An 18,452-nucleotide genomic window follows, 5' to 3' on the forward strand; every position below is an offset into this window, starting at 1 on the left:
TATAGTATTCTTTTCTAGCAGCCCAAACTGATTAGGACACTTTATTTTGTCCTATTTACATTCCCTTCAGTTCAAATTGGCAGGGTTTCCACTGGAGTGGCTGATGAGGTCTGTGGTTCATACCCATACTAAACTTTATATCAAATGGTTGTTCAGCCACATTCTTGATATTCTCTGCAATATGGATAGTCTGAGAATTTTCCAAATCTTTATGTACTGGTCCTTTTCACTTAACAATTCCTTATTAAATTCATTTCTCCATTCTCACATTTTACTGTGAGCAGTCAGGAGGACTGCTACTTAAACTACTCCTTTAAGACTTTGCTTGAAATCTCCTCAGATAAATTATATTTTTCATCACTCAAAAATTCTGCCTCTTCTGTCTGACTTACTTCATTCAGTGTGACAATCTCTAGGTCCATCCATGTTGCTGCAAATGTCATTATTTTATTCTTTTTTATGGCTGAGTAATATTCCATTGTATATATGTACCACATATTCTTTTTGCTTATATGTGGAATCTAAAAAATTGGCACAAATGAACTTATTTATGAAATAGAAATAGAGTCACAGATATAGAAAACAAACTTATAGTTCTGGGGTGGGAGATGGGAGGGAAAAATTGGGAGACTGGGATTGACATATACACACTACTATAAATAAAATAGGTAACTAATAAGAACTTACTGTATAGAACAGAGAACTCTGCCCAGTACTCTGTAATGACCTATATGGGAGAAGAATCTAAAAAAGAGTGGATATGTATATTTGTGTAACTGATTCACTTTGTTGTACAGCAGAAACTAACACAACATTGTAAAGCAACTATACTCCAATAAAAATTAATTTTAAAAAGTTCTGCCTTCAGCGAAACACTGGAACATGAATACAATTCAGCCAAGTTGTTTGCCACTTTGTAACAAGGATTGCCTTCCCTTCATTGTCAAATAACGTGTTCCTCAGTTCCGTCTGAGACTTTACCAGAATGGATTTTGACCATATTTCTCCCAACATTTTATTCATGATTACTTATGTATTCCCTAAGAAGATGGAAGTTTTCTCTACAGCTCTGCTCTTTTCTTAGCTCTCACCAGAATCGCCTTTAGCAGTCCCTTCACAGCAATCTCTACATTTTCTAGTATGTCTCTCAAAACTCTTTCAGCCTCTACCCACCACAAGTTCTAAAGCCATTTCTACATGTATAGATATTTATTACAACACCACCCCACTTCTTAGTTCCAGTTTCTATCTTATTCTGCTTGGGCTGCGAGAACAAAATACTATAGACTGGGGACCTTAACCAACAGACATTTTTTTCTCACAATTCTGGAGACTGGAAACCTGAGATCAGGGTGCCAGCAAGGTTGGGTTCTGACGAAGGCTTTCTTTATATCTTTCAGATACCACCTTCATCCTGTGTGCTCACATGGCCTTTCCTCTGTGTGTTCACATGGGGAGGGGAGAGAGAGAGAGCAATCTTTTTATAAGGGTACTAATCTTATCAGGGAAGCTCTATCTTCATGACCTCATCTAAACTTAATACCTCCCAAAGGCCCTATCTCTCAATATCATCACGTTGGGGGGTAGGGCTTCCAACATATGAATTTTGGAAGGACACAAACATTCAGTCTATAACACAGCTAAAACATCCTGTTACATAATAAAACTTATTTGTGAAAGTTGTAATTAATATTCCCCTGGCCAACAGAGATACATTTATAGTTTGTTTAGATTCTTATTCTGCAGTTTATGGTAGCTCAAAGCCTTCCCTCTAGATTTCTGCAAATATCCAGAGGCCTAATATTGTTGCCTTTTTTGGCTAAAAAGACTTCTGGTTAAGTAAATGCATAATGTTTATCACACCATATTGATCCACATGTGGAAAGTTATGTCTCTTTGAGCTTTCCCCAAAAGAATTCTTTTATCCCAAGTATTCATGAGCAATATAGATTTTAATAAAGCTTTAATAACAGGGATGGAGAAGGATGTTACATTCCAGCAATGGAAACAAGTTTAATACATATTTTACAGTTTTTGACGAGTAGTATTTGTTCTTGGGAGATGTATGGTAAATAAACGCAGGTATATGGTTTGAGTGCATGTGAGTGTGTGAGTGTGTATGTGTTTGTGTGTGAGCATATGTAAATATGTAACACTTGGTCCAATAGTTACCCACTAGAAAAAATCTGGCAGATTAAACAAGTTCATATGCAGTTCACTAGTAGAGAGCTTGAGAATGTGACCTGATTTGGAAGGTGTCTTAGCTTGGGCTGTCATACAAAATACCACAAACTGGGTGGCTTAAACAACAGACATTTATTTCTTACAGTTCTGAAAGCTGGGAAGTCTAAGATCAAGGTGCAACCTGATTCAATTGTTGGCAAGAGCTCTTTTCCTGTCTTGTAGACAGCCACCTTCTTACTGTGTCTTCACATGGTGGAGAGAGAGAGCTCTGGTCTCTCTTTCTCTTCTTACAAGGACACTAATCCCATTCTGGTGGCCCCTCTGCATGACCTCATCCAAACCCAATCACCTCCTAGCCTAAGGCCTAGCCTCCAAATACCGTCACAGTGGGGATTAGGGCTTTAACATAATGAGTTTGGGGCGGACACAAATGTTCAGTCCATAACAGAGGTCTTATGATTTGCTTTGAGACTTGGAGTTCCAAAGCTACCCATCATTCTACATGACCTGAGATGTCATGGCTATCATCAATGATCCTGTTGGAAGATCCTCCACACCCCCACATTAGTACAGACTGCATTAAAAAGGCTTAGAGAAGTGTTCTGTACAGGTGTAAAGGAAGGGGACAGGGAGAGCATCCTGGAGCAAGATCAATCCTTGTTTGCAAGGAATGACGTTTCCTAGAACGTGGAGGGAGCTCTGCATGGGAGGGTTTAGATGAAGGAAAAACTTGGGAGAGAAGCAAAAAGCTAGGAGTAGGAAATACTTTACATTTTTATAGGCTTGCCTAGTGGTTTTGTGGAAAATAAAAGGGCAGAGTGCTACACACTGACCTCTAGCCAGCACTTGCAGAGAGGAAGTTGTGTCCAAATAGGAGTCAGGGTCCAAGAGTTCCAAATAAAGAGCAGCAGTAGATGAGTGGTGGTCCCTGGTCAAGCCAGGAGAAATTCTGCCCCAGAGGAACTTCTGAGTGGACACTTTGGGAGACACTGAAGAGAAGCTTCACTTTTCAGAGTATTTTAGAGGAGGTTGACCCTTGAAGTGGGAAGTGAGGTTGGAGATGGACATCAATGCTTGTGTTACATTTATATGTCACCTAGGTATGACAGAGTTCCCTTGTATTTTTATTCCTGAAGGAAAGAATCTTTGCTACCACACATAGGGTAATTTTTACTGGGATAAACATTCAGAGTCTTCTTTGTACCCGTCAAAGAAAGGAGGGTGTGCTTCAAGTCATTGCAACCTTTCCTTGGAAAATTTCACATGCAAATCCTTTCCTTGGAAAATTTCACATGTCTTCACAGGAGAGATTTCAAACTTGAATGCCACCTGGGCTGTGCTGAGAAGCATACTGAAGATCTCTCCACTAGATCAGAGTTTGCAAACCTTTTTAGAAAAGGGCCAAATAGTAAATATTTTAGGCATTGCGAGATATACAGTCTTCATTGCAACTCTACTCAACTCTGCCAGTGTAGCAGGAAGCAACCATAGATAATACCTAAGTAAAAGACTATGGCTGCATTCCAACAAAGCTCTATTTATGGACACTGACATCTGAATTTCATGTAATTTTCATGTCATATAACATTTTCCTTAAATTTTTTCAACTATTTAAAAATGTAAAAACTATTTTTAGCTTGTGAACCACACAAAAATAGGTGGTGGGCTGGATTTGGCCTGCAGACCATAGTTTGCTGACTCCTGCATTAGACCTAGCAGGGGACAGAGGGCATCTACCTCTCTCCTGTGAACAAGGGTGAGTGCTAGTCTCTTAATACCAGTTCAGCCTCTTCACCTTTGAGGGCAGGTTCTCTTAATTAAATCACCTGTAGGGTACATCCATCTCACAAAGAGAAGGATTAATTTTCTTCTGAGAAAATGCAGGCTGGTCTGGGTGTGAGGAAAGGACATTTTTCCTATTAGCTTGGGTTCTTGTGTTTTGTCCCTTGTGAAAAACAGACTGCCCCATTATTATGCTGAGAAGCATTTTGCTCTTGCTCGCCAGACCTGAATCTTGGCTGAATCACAAGAACAACCACGCTGGTTGTCAATGACTATTCTTTTTGGTGCCAGGAAGAATGGTGCCAACTATGATTAAATTATTTTGATTCTAGGCCTCCCGAATGATGGGGACAATAAGGGGTGGTTTTTGCCAATTCATCCCACCACATATATAAAATTGTTTTTAACAAAATAGGCTTATTTTGAACATGTTGCTTTGTAGTCTGTTTAAGGAAAAAAAAATTTTTGACAGCATAACTGACATGTTCCCATATTATCAATAACATTATTTTAAATGGCCATACACTGTTTTATCATAAGTTGCAAAGAATTTGACCAAATTCTTCATTGTTGCCTTTTAAGTAGTTGCCAGTCTTAATATTATAAAAAAATGTGTAATGAAATTCCTTTTAGATAAATTTTTGTGTAGCTTCATGATTATTTTTTTTTAGGATGAATTCCAAGGAATGGAATTACTTGAGTAAGCGTTGAAGGCTTTTGATAAGAATCACAAAAATACGCTCTAAAAAAAGTTATCTCTATCAATTTGTATTCCCATCAGCAATACATGAAAGTTTCAATTTCTGTGTACACTTGCCAATAAAAATTTAATTTCTTAGGAAAGCACAAAGATTTAAATAAAACTTTCTATTTATATATATATCTTTCCCAATATTGTGAATATTAATGGGACAGGAACACTGTCTTCTTCGTTGCTTATTTTCATTTCCTAGCACAGTGCCTAGCATATAGTAGATATTCAATAAATACAGGTTGAATTAAAAAACAAGAGAAATAGACAATATTGACAATACCTAGATATGTACTTTATATATTTTCCTCAATTTTTCAGAGTGGTTAATTTGTTACAAAATATGATCTGATTAATTTTATGAGATCTGCTTTTCCAAAGCTATGCTTACTAGAGCCCTTTTTTCTAAATATGGCTTAAAATGTAGGAGAAAAACAAAATGATTAGAGTATAATATAGTTTTGAATCTCTGATTTTAATATTTAGAGAAAACCTTTTGTTTCTATGAACTTTATGCTGCTGATAACCTCTCTTTCTCTTTCTCTCTCTCTGTTTAAAATCCAATTATTGTTGATTGGATCAGGGATATACATCTTTAATTTGGAGTGTGTGTATATCCAAAGACTTTAAAACATTTTCATTTTTTGGATACTTACACAGGTTGGATAGCAGCAAAAATAAATGAACTTGGACAAGCAATAATGGAAATACCCTTGTTGTTGATTGAGTGCAATTAGGATTTTGCTTTCATAGTAGTAGTTGCAGCTGTGCATTCAAATGAAGAAATGCCTGCAAGGGCAAGATTCTCTCTTTAGATTGATACCCTACTGCTACTTGATTGTCTTAGTTGACTTATAGACCCTGTAGTGTTGAGTAAAATAATTGTCTATTTACACAGACAAAGCAATTTCTGACTCCAAGGTCACTTGCAGTTTACAAGAAAATTTTTGAAGTTTTATAGAAACAGCACTCAGATGAGAGCCGTGGGAAAGAATTACAGATTCTCTAGACAGAATACTTTCAGGTGGCCCTCCACCTCCATTATGAGTTTTGTAGACATAAAATGTTTGCTAAGGAAGGCATTATTGTTTTATTCACTGATGTATTGCAAGCATAAAAAACAATACCTGGTCTCTTCTGGTCACAATGGTATAAAATTAGAATCAATCAAAAAAAAAAAAGCTGGAAAATTCACAAACATGTTGAAATTAAACAACACACTCCTGAACAACCAATGGGTCAAAGAAGAAATCAAAAGAGAAATAAAAAAATATCTTTAAACAAACAGCAATGGCAACACAACATATCAAACCTCTGGTATGCTGTAGAAGCAGTTTTAAGAGGGAAGTTTATAGCTATAAAAGCTTACATTAAGGAAAAAGAAAGATCTGAAGCAACCTAACTTTACACCTTGAGGAACTAGAAAAAATGAACACACTAGCACAAAGTTAGGAGAAGGAAGGAAATAACAGAGATCAGAGCTGAAATAAATGAAATAGAGAACAAAAAATATTAATGAAATTCAGAGCACTTTTTAAAAATATATAAACCAAATTGATAAATATTTAGGTAGACTAAGAAAAAAAGAGAGAAGACTCTAAATGTAATCATAAATAAGTGAGGAACCATTAGAGCTGATACCACAGAAATACAAAGGATCATAAGAGACTACTATAAACAGCTATATGCCAACAAATTGGTTAACCTAAAGGAAGTGGATAAATTCTTAGAAACATCCAACCTACCAAGTCTGAATCAAGGAGACAGAGAAAATCTAAATACCCAATAAACAATAATCAAACACTGCCAAACAAAGAAAGGTTCAGGACCAGATGGTTTCACCAGTGAATTATAACCAACATTTAAGAAGAATTAAAGTCAATTCTTCTCAAACTCTTCCCAAAAGCTGAAGAGAAAGGAAGACTTGGAAATTCATTTTATGAGGTCAGCATCACCCTGATGCCAAAGCCGAAAAAGGACATTATAAGAAAAGAAAATTGCAGGCCAATATCCCTGATGAATATAGATGCAAAAATTCTTAATATTAACAAACTGAATTCAGTAGCACATTAAAAGGATCATACACCATGATCAAATAGAATTTATCCTTGGGATGCAAGGATGGTTCAATATATGCAAGTCATTAATAGAATAAAAGATAAAAATCATATGGTCATCTCAATATATGCATAAAAAGCATTTGACAAAATACAACCTTCTTTCAGGATGAAAATTTCTCAATAAATTGGGTAAAGAAGGAATGTACCTAAACATAATAAAGGCTATATAAAACAAGGCCACAGCTAACATCATATTCAACAATAAAATGTTGAATGCTTTTCCTCTAAGATCAGGAACAAGACAAAGATGCCCACTCTCACCACTCCTATTCAACATAGTACTGGAAGTTCTAGCCAGAGCAATTTGGCAAAAAAGACATCCAAATTGGAAAAGAAGAAGTAAAATTGTCTGTGTTGGCAGATGCTACAATTTTATATATAGAAAACCCTAAAGAGTCCACCCAAAACTGTTAGAAATAATCAACAAATTCAGGAAAGTTGCAAGTTACAAAATCAACATATATAAATCAGTATCATTTCTACACACTAGCAATGAAATATCTGAAAAAGAAATAAAGAAAACAATCCCATTCCCAATAACACAAAAAGCAATAAATTTAACCAAGAAGGTGAAAGAACTATACACTGACAACCATAGGACATTGTTGAAAGAAATGGAAGAAGACACAAATAAATGGAAGGATATCTGTGTTCATGAATTGGAATAATGGATATTGTTAAAATATCCATATTACTCAAAGTCATCTGTAAATGTAATGTAATCCCTATCAGAATTACAATGGTATTTTTCACCATTATAGAAATAGAAAAAACAATCCTAAATTTGCATGACACTGCAAAAGACCCCAAATAGCCAGAGCAATTTTCAGGAAGAAGAACAAAGCGAGATGCATCACACTCCCTGATTTCAAACTGAACTACAAGGCAATAGTATTCAAAACAGTATGGTACTGGCATGAAAATAGATACAGATGAATGGAATAAAATCGAGAGCACAGAAATAAATCCTGGCATATATGGTCAACTAATATTTGACAAGGGTCAAGAATACTCAATGGGGAATGGATAGTATTTTTAATAAATCATGCTGGGAAAATTTGATATCCACATAGGAAGATGTTGGTCAAAGGGTACAAACCTCCAATTATAAGATTAGTAAGTTTTGGGGATTCTATGTATAGCATGGTGATTATAGTAAACAATATCATACTATATCCTTGAAAGTTGCTAAAAGAGTTGATATTAAATGTTCTCATCAACAAAGAAATGATAATTATGTGAGGCATTGGAGGTGTTAGGTAATAGTATGGTCACAATAATTTTGCAATATATATCAAATCAAGGTATTATATACCTTAAACCTATACAATGTTATATCTCATTATATCTCAATAATAATAATAAAAAGAATAGTGCCTGGCACATATCAATACTCAAATATTTGTTGACTGAAGAGGAGTCCCATGTGATTTGCCTTCTTTAATCTGCCAATCAGTAAATATTTCCTGGACATTTACAAAATACTTGCTGCTATAGATTTACACAATTTCTGTTTCAAGGAGCTTCTAGTCTAATTGGAGAGACAAAAACCTAAAACACATGAAAATTTATTATTTGAAATTATATCAGTATCTTAGAAGTCACAAATAATCATCTTTACAATCAAAACAATGGAGTGTGTTTTAACCCCCCCAGCCCCCTTCCCCCAAGAAATCACTTAAAAATACAAAGTAAAAATTCTGTGGTAATGAGTGTCTGGGATTCCTTCCTTCAATTTTTTCCCCCCTCATTTCCTATTTCATACTGCCTCAACTGATTCTAATATGTCTTTCCCTAGATTACAGTCTTTCAGTAGCTGCCAGGCATTACAAGACACAATTCAAATTCCACAGTATGGCTGTGATAGATCAATGATGGTCACAAAAGCTTTGACATCTCTCTCTTAGAGAGGTGGGGGTCTATGTCTCTTCCCCTTGAATCTGGGCAGGATTCATAACTGCTTTGACAAATAGAGATGGCAGAAGTGATGCTTTGCCAGTTTATAGACCGAGGCCCTAAGAGATTGCCAGTTTCTGCTTCTTGTCTTTTGGAGCACCCACTCTTGGCACCTGAGCTGCAGGAGTTTAAACTATCCTGTTGTAGACAGTATGTGGAAAAACTATAAAACAACCAAGAGAGAGAAAGTGGCCCAACAGAGCCTTGATGTCCATCCTTCCCCACAAAGGCAACAGATATATAAAAGAAGCTGCTTTGGATTCTCTATTCCAGCCCAGCTACCAGCTGAATGTTACCAAGTGACCTCATTCAACACCACATGGTACAGGAGAATCAACCAGCTGAGGCTGGCCCATTTTGTAACATACAGATTGTGAACATTATGAAATGACTTTGTTTTTAAGCCATCAAGTTTGGAGGGGCTGGTTACACAGAAGTAGATGGCCATAACAATAGTTTATCAAGTTTCTTATAAATTAACACCAGTCTCTTTCTTCATCACATTTTCTTCTACTTTAAAAAAAATTAATAGGCTTTATTAATTTTTTGAGCAGTTTTTGGTTAACAAAAAAAAAATTGAGCTAAAAATACAGGAAGCTCCCATACACCCCTTACCCCCTACCAATTTCCCCATTTTTAATATGTTGCATTTATGTGGTATATTTGTTACAACTGATGAGCCAATATTGTTACATTATTATTAAGTAAATTCCATAGTTTACATTAGGGTTCACTCTTTGTGTTGTACAGTCTATGGGTTTTGACTAATGTATAATGACATGTATCCACCATTACAGTGTTATACCAAATAATAGTTTCACTGCTCTAAAAACCCCTGTGATCATGCTTCCCAGAACCCCTGTCAATCACTGATATTTTTATTGTCTCTATAGTCTTGCCTTTTCTAGAATGTCATACAGTTGGAATAATACAGTATGTAACATTTTTAGATTGGCTTCTTTCACTTAGAAATATGTATTTAAAGTTCTTCCATGTCTTTTGGTGGCTTATTCATTCCTTTTTATCATCCATAAAATATTCCAGTGTATGGTTATATCACCATTTGTTTATCCATTTCCTTATAGAAGGACTTCTCGATTGGTTCTAAGTTTTGGCAATTATGAATAAAGTTGCTATAAACACTCACGCATAGGCTTTTGTGTGAATGTAAGTTTTCAACTCATTTGGATAAATACCAAGGAGAATGATTGCTGGATCATATGGTAAGATTATGTTTAGTTTTGTAAGAAACTGCTCTACTGTCTCCCAAAATGGCTGTATCATTTTGCCTTTCCACCAGCAATTAATGAGAGTTCCTGTTGCTTTTCATCCTCACCAACATTTGGTGTTGTCAGTGTTCTGGATTTTGGCTATTCTAATAGGTGTGTAGTGGTATCTCACTGTTGTTTCAATTTCAATTCTCTAATGATGTTGAGTATCTTTTTCATATGTTTATTTGCTCTCTGTATATCTTCTTTGGTGAAGTGTCTTTTCAGATATTTTGCCCGTTTTTAAATTGGGTTGCTTGTTTTCGTAATGTTGAATTTTGAGCATTTTTTGTATATTTTAAATACCAATTCTTTAGTTGAAATTTATGTGTTTTGCAAAGATTTTATCCTATTTCCCTCCATTCTTAACCTTCATATTCCTTCAAACACACATCTGGTATGCTCAAATCACAAAAAAAATGACTTGCTTCCTCTGCATACCATGTTCTCTCTTATTTTCATATCTTTGCACAGGCTATTCTGCTATCTGCATTCAAGGCAGAGGAAACTTATACTTGAAGTATAAAGAGTATTAGAGGAGTATATCATATCCTGTGTGAAACAGTCATGTATCTCAGACAGATTTAGTGTCTCAGTTCTCTGTGCTCACAAATCACTTTGTGTACACTGCAATTAAAACACTTAGCACAGAGAGGTAGGGGCAAGATGGCGGAAGAGTAAGACGCGGAGATCACCTTCCTTCCCACAGATACAGTAGAAATACATCTACACGTGGAACTGCTCCTACAGAACACCCACTGAATGCTGGCAGAAGACGTCAGACCTCCCAAAAGGCAAGAAAATCCCCACGTACTTGGGTAGGGTAAAAGAAAAAAGAAATAACAGAGACAAAAGAATAGGGACGGGACCTGCGCCAGTGGGAGGGAGCCGTGAAGGAGGAAAGGTTTCCAGGCACTAGGAAGCCCCTTTGCGGGCAGAGACTGCGGGTGGCAGAGGGGGGAAGCTTCGGAGCCGCGGAGGAGAGCGCAGCCACAGGGGTGCGGAGGGCAAAGCGGAGAGACTCCCGCACAGAGGCTCGGCGCCAACCAGCACTCACCAGCCCAAGAGGCTTGTCTGCTCACCCGCCGGGGCGGGCGGGGGCTGGGAGCTGAGGCTCGGGCTTTGGTGCTAGCCGGGAGGGAGTCCGGGAAAAAGTCTGCAGCTGCCGAAGAGGCAAGAGACTTTTTCTTGCCTCTTTGTTTCGCGGCGCGCAAGGAGAGGGGATTCAGAGCGCTGCCTAAATGAAATCCAGAGACGGGTGCGAGCCGCGGCTATCAGCGCGGATCCCACAGCAACAGGGGCGCAGAGGGAAAAACGGAGAGATTCCCGCACAGAGGCTCAGCGCCGAGCAGCGCTCACCAGCCCGAGAGGCTTGTCTGCTCACCCGTTGGGGCAGGCGGGGCTGGGAGCTGAGGCGCGGGCTTTGGTCGGATTGCAGGGAGAGGACTGGGGTTGGCGGCGTGAACACAGCCTGAAGGGGTTGGCGTGCCGCGGCGAGCCGGGAGGGAGCCGGAGAGGAGGTCTGCAGCCGCTGAAGAGGCAAGAGACTTTTTCTTGCCTCTTTGTTTCGCGGCGCGCAAGGAGAGGGGATTCAGAGCGCCGCCTAGACGAACTCCAGAGGCGGGCGCGAGCCGCGGCTAACAGCGCGGACCCCAGAGACGGGCGTGAGCCGCGGCCATCAGCGCGGACCCCAGAGACTGGTAGGAAACGCTAAGGCTGCTGCTGCCGCCACCGAGAAGCCTGTGTGCGAGCACAGGTCACTCTCCACACCGCCCCTCCAGGGAGCCGGTGCAGCTCGCCACTGCCAGGCTCCCGTGATCCGGGGACAACTTCCCCAGGAGAACACATGGCGCGCCTCAGGCTGCTGCAACGTCACGACGCCTCTGACGCCACAGGCTCGCCCTGCCTCCTCCATACCGCTCCCTCCCCACGGCCTGAGTGAGCCAGAGCCCCCTGAAGCAGCTGCTCCTTTAACCCCGTTCTATCTGGGCGGGGAACGGACACCCTCAGGCGACATACATGCAGAGGCGGGTCCAAATCCAAAGCTGAACGCTGGGAGCTGTACGAACAAAGAAGAGAAAGGGAAATCTTTCCCAGCAGCCTCAGAAGCAGCGGATTAAAGCTCCACAAACAACTTGATGTGCCTGCATCTGTTGAATACCTGAATAGACAATGAATCATCCCAAATTCAAAAGGTGGACTTTAGGAGCAGGATATATTAATTTCCCCTTTTCCTTTTTTTGTGAGTGTATATGTATATGCTTCTGGGTGAGATTTTGTCTGTATAGCTTTGCTTTCACCATCAGTCCTAGGGTTAGGTCCGTCCATTTTTTTTTTTTACTTAAAAAAATTTTTTTTCCTAATATATGTTTTCTTAATAATTTTTTCCGTATTTTCTATTTTTAGAAATTAAAAAAATTTTTAATAAGTTTTTTCATATTTTTTATTTTAAAAAATTAAAATTTTTTTTCTTAATAAATTTTTTTCTTAAACATTTTTTCTTATTTTTTACTATAAAAAATTAATAAATCTATTTTTAAAAATTAAAAAAAAATTTTTTCTGAATACATTTACTCTTAATAATTTTTTTTCTTATTTTTTATTATAATAGCTTTATTTTATTTTATTTTATCCTCTTTTTTTCTTTCTATTTTTTTCTCCCTTATATTCTGAGCTGTGTGGATGAAAGGCTCTTGGTGCTCCAGCCAGGCATCAGGGCTGTGCCTCTGAGGTGGGAGAGCCAACTTCAGGACACTGGTCCACAAGAGACCTACCAGCTCCACGTAATACCAAATGGCAAAAATCTCCCAGAGATCTCCATCTCAACATCAAGACCCAGCTTCACTCAACGACCAGCAAGCTACAGTGCTGGACACCCTATGCCAAACAACCAGCAAGACAGGAACACAGCCCCATCCATTAGCAGGGAGGCTGCCTAAAATCATAAGGCCACAGACACCCCAAAACACACCACCAGACGTGGACGTGCCCACCAGAAAGACAAGATTCAACCTCATCCACCAGAACACAGGCAATAGTCCCCTCCACCAGGAAGCCTACACAACCCACTGAACCAACCTTAGCCACTGGGGACAGATACCAAAAACAACGGGAACTACGAACCTGCAGCCTGTGAAAAGGAGACCCCAAACACAGTAAGATAAGCAAAATGAGACGACAGAAAAACACACAGCAGATGAAGGAGCAGGGTCAAAACACACCAGACCTAACAAATGAAGAGGAAATAGGTAGTCTACCTGAAAAAGAATTCAGAATAATGATAGTAAGGATGATCCAAAATCTTGGAAATAGAATAGACAAAATGCAAGAAACATTTAACAAGGACGTAGAAGAACTAAAGAGGAACCAAGCAACGATGAAAAACACAATAAATGAAATTAAAAATACTCTAGATGGGATCAATAGCAGAATAACTGAGGCAGAAGAAAGGATAAGTGACCTGGAAGATAAAATGGTGGAAATAACTACTACAGAGCAGGATAAAGAAAAAAGAATGAAAAGAACTGAGGACAGTCTCAGAGACCTCTGGGACAACATTAAACGCACCAACATTCGAATTATAGGGGTCCCAGAAGAAGAAGAGAAAAAGAAAGGGACTGAGAAAATATTTGAAGAGATTATAGTTGAAAACTTCCCTAATATGGGAAAGGAAATAGTTAATCAAGTCCAGGAAGCACAGAGAGTCCCATACAGGATAAACCCAAGGAGAAACACGCCAAGACACATATTAATCAAACTGTCAAAAATTAAATATAAGGAAAACATATTAAAGGCAGCAAGGGAAAAACAACAAATAACACACAAGGGAATCCCCATAAGGTTAACATCTGATCTTTCAGCAGAAACTCTGCAAGCCAGAAGGGAGTGGCAGGATATACTTAAAGTGATGAAGGAGAAAAACCTACAACCAAGATTAGTCTACCCAGCAAGGATCTCATTCAGATGTGATGGAGAAATTAAAACCTTTACAGACAAGCAAAAGCTGAGAGAGTTCAGCACCACCAAACCAGCTTTACAACAAATGCTAAAGGAACTTCTCTAGGCAAGAAACACAAGAGAAGGAAAACACCTACAATAACAAACCCAAAACATCTAAGAAAATGGGAATAGGAACATACATATCGATAATTACCTTGAATGTAAATGGATTAAATGCTCCCACCAAAAGACACAGACTGGCTGAATGTATACAAAAACAAGACCCATATATATGCTGTCTACAAGAGACCCACCTCAGACCTAGAGACACATACAGACTGAAAGTGAGGGGATGGAAAAAGATATTCCATGCAAATGGAAATCAAAAGAAAGCTGGAGTAGCAATTCTCATATCAGACAAAATAGACTTTAAAATAAAGAATATTATAAGAGACAAAGAAGGACACTATATAATGATCAAGGGATCGATCCAAGAGGAAGGTATAACAATTGTAAATATTTATGCACCCAACATAGGAGCACCTCAATACATAAGGCAAATACTAACAGCCATAAAAGGGGAAATCGACAGCAACACAATCATAGTAGGGGACTTTAACACCCCACTTTCACCAATGGACAGATCATCCAAAATGAAAATAAATAAGGAAACACAAGCTTTAAATGATACATTAAACAAGATGGACTTAATTGATATTTATAGGACATTCCACCCAAAAACAACAGAATACACATTTTTCTCAAGTGCGCATGGAACATTCTCCAGGATAGATCATATCTTGGGTCACAAATCAAGCCTTGGTAAATTTAAGAAAATTGAAATCGTATCAAGTATCTTTTCCGACCACAACGCTATGAGACTAGATATCAATTACAGGAAAAGATGTGTAAAAAATACAAACACATGGAGGCTACACAATACACTACTTAATAACGAAGTGATCACTGAAGAAATCAAAGGGGAAATCAAAAAATACCTAGAAACAAATGACAATGGAGATACGACGACCCAAAACCTATGGGACGCAGCAAAAGCAGTGCTAAGAGGGAAGTTTATAGCAATACAAGCCTACCTCAAGAAACAGGAAACATCTCGAATAAACAACCTAACCTTGCACCTAAAGCAATTAGAGAAAGAAGAACAAAAAAACCCCAAAGCTAGCAGAAGGAAAGAAATCATAAAGATCAGGTCAGAAATAAATGAAAAAGAAATGAAGGAAACAATAGCAAAAATCAATAAAACTAAAAGCTGGTTCTTTGAGAAGATAAACAAAATTGATAAACCATTAGCCAGACTCATCAAGAGAAAAAGGGAGAAGACTCAAATCAATAGAATTAGAAATGAAAAAGGAGAAGTAACCACTGACACTGCAGAAATACAAAAGATCATGAGAGATTACTACAAGCAACTCTACGCCAATAAAATGGACAACCTGGAAGAAATGGACAGATTCTTAGAAATGCACAAACTGCCGAGACTGAACCAGGAAGAAATAGAAAATATGAACAGACCAATCACAAGCACTGAAATTGAAACTGTGATTAAAAACCTTCCAACAAACAAAAGCCCAGGACCAGATGGCTTCACAGGTGAATTCTATCAAACATTTAGAGAAGAGCTAACACCTATCCTTCTCAAACTCTTCCAAAATATTGCAGAGGGAGGAACACTCCCAAACTCATTCTACGAGGCCACCATCACCCTGATACCAAAACCAGACAAAGATGTCACAAAGAAAGAAAACTACAGGCCAATATCACTGATGAATATAGATGCAAAAATCCTCAACAAAATACTCGCAAACAGAATCCAACAGCACATTAAAAGGATCATACACCATGATCAAGTGGGGTTTATCCCAGGAATGCAAGGATTCTTCAATATACGCAAATCAATCAATGTGATACACCATATTAACAAATTGAAGGAGAAAAACCATATGATCATCTCAATAGATGCAGAGAAAGCTTTCGACAAAATTCAACACCCATTTATGATAAAAGCCCTGCAGAAAGTAGGCATAGAGGGAACTTTCCTCAACATAATAAAGGCCATATATGACAAACCCACAGCCAACATTGTCCTCAATGGTGAAAAACTGAAACCATTTCCACTAAGATCAGGAACAAGACAAGGTTGCCCACTCTCACCACTATTATTCAACATAGTTTTGGAAGTGTTAGCCACAGCAATCAGAGAAGACAAAGAAATAAAAGGAATCCAAATCGGAAAAGAAGAAGTAAAGCTGTCACTGTTTGCAGATGACATGATACTATACATAGAGAATCCTAAACATGCTACCAGAAAACTCCTAGAGCTAATCAATGAATTTGGTAAAGTAGCAGGATACAAAATTAATGCACAGAAATCTCTTGCATTTCTATACACTAATGACGAAAAATCTGAAAGTGAAATTAAGAAAACACTCCCGTTTACCATTGCAACAAAAAGAATAAAATATCTAGGAATAAACCTACCTAAGGAGACAAAAGACCTGTATGCAGAAAATTATAAGACACTGATGAAAGAAATTAAAGATGATACAAATAGATGGAAAGATATACCATGTTCCTGGATTGGAAGAATCAACATTGTGAAAATGACTCTACTACCCAAAGCAGTCTACAGATTCAATGCAATCCCTATCAAACTACCACTGGCATTTTTCACAGAACTAGAACAAAAAATTTCACAATTTGTATGGAAACACAAAAGACCCCGAATAGCCAAAGCAATCTTGAGAACGAAAAATGGAGCTGGGGGAATCAGGCTCCCTGACTTCAGAGTATATTACAAAGCTACAGTAATCAAGACAGTTTGGTACTGGCACAAAAACAGAAATATAGATCAATGGAACAGGATAGAAAGCCCAGAGATAAACCCACACACATATGGTCACCTTATCTTTGATAAAGGAGGCAAGCATATACAGTGGAGAAAAGACAGCCTCTTCAATAAGTGGTGTTGGGAAAATTGGACAGGTACATGTAAAAGTATGAAATTAGAACACTCCCTGACACCATGCACAAAAATAAACTCTAAATGGATTAAAGACCTAAGTGTAAGACCAGACACTATCAAACTCTTAGAGGAAAACATAGGCAGAACACTCTATGACATACATCACAGCAAGATTCTTTTTGACCCAGCTCCCAGAGAAATGGAAATAAGAACACAAATAAACAAATGGGACCTAATGAAACTTAAAAGCTTTTGCACAGCAAAGGAAACCATAAACAAGACCAAAAGACAACCATCAGATTAGGAGAAAATATTTGCAAATGAAGCAACTGACAAAGGATTAATCTCCAAGATTTACAAGCAGCTCATGCAGCTCAATAACAAAAAAACGAACAACCCAATCCAAAAATGGGCAGAAGACCTAAATAGACATTTCTCCAAAGAAGATATACAGATGGCCTACAGACACATGAAAGAATGCTCAACATCATTAATCATTAGAGAAATGCAAATCAAAACTACAATGAAATATCATCTCACACCAGTCAGAATGGCCATCATCAAAAAATCTAGAAACAATAAATGCTGGAGAGGGTGTGGAGGAAAGGGAACTCTCTTGCACTGTTGGTGGGAATGTAAATTGATACAGCCACTATGGAGAACAGTATGGAGGTTCCTTAAAAAACTACAAATAGAACTACCATACGATCCAGCAATCCCACTACTGGGCATATACCCTGAGAAAACCATAGTTCAAAAAGAGTCATGTACCAAAATGTTCATTGCAGCTCTATTTACAATAGCCAGGACATGGAAGCAACCTAAATGTCCATCGACAGATGAATGGATAAAGAAGATGTGGCACATATATACAATGGAATATTACTCAGCCATAAAAAGAAATGAAATGGAGGTATTTGTAATGAGGTGGATGGAGTTAGAGTCTGTCCTACAGAGTGAAGTAAGTCAGAAAGAGAAAAACAAATACAGTATGCTAACACATATATACGGAATCTAAGGAAAAAAAAAAAAAAAGGCCATGAAGAACCTAGTGGCAAGACGGGAATAAAGACACAGACCTACTAGAGAATGGACTTGAGGATATGGGGAGGGGGTGGGGTGAGATGTGACAGGGTGAGAGAGTGTCATGGACATATATACACTACCAAATGTAAAATAGATAGCTAGTGGGAAGCAGCCGCATAGCACAGGGAGATCAGCTCGGTGCTTTGTGACCACCTAGAGGGGTGGGATGGGGAGGGTGGGAGGGAGGGAGATGCAAGAGGGAAGAGATATGGGAATATATTGTATATGTATAACTGATTAACTTTGTTATAAAGCAGAAGCTAACACACCATTGTAAGGCAATTATACTTCAATAAAGATGTTTAAAAAAAAAAAAAAAAAAAAAAAAAACACTTAGCACAGGGGCTTCCCTGGTGGTGCAGTGGTTAAGAATCCACCTGCCA

This window comes from Balaenoptera musculus, chromosome 8 (assembly GCF_009873245.2).
Source record: "Balaenoptera musculus isolate JJ_BM4_2016_0621 chromosome 8, mBalMus1.pri.v3, whole genome shotgun sequence".
Classification (NCBI taxonomy): domain Eukaryota; kingdom Metazoa; phylum Chordata; class Mammalia; order Artiodactyla; family Balaenopteridae; genus Balaenoptera; species Balaenoptera musculus.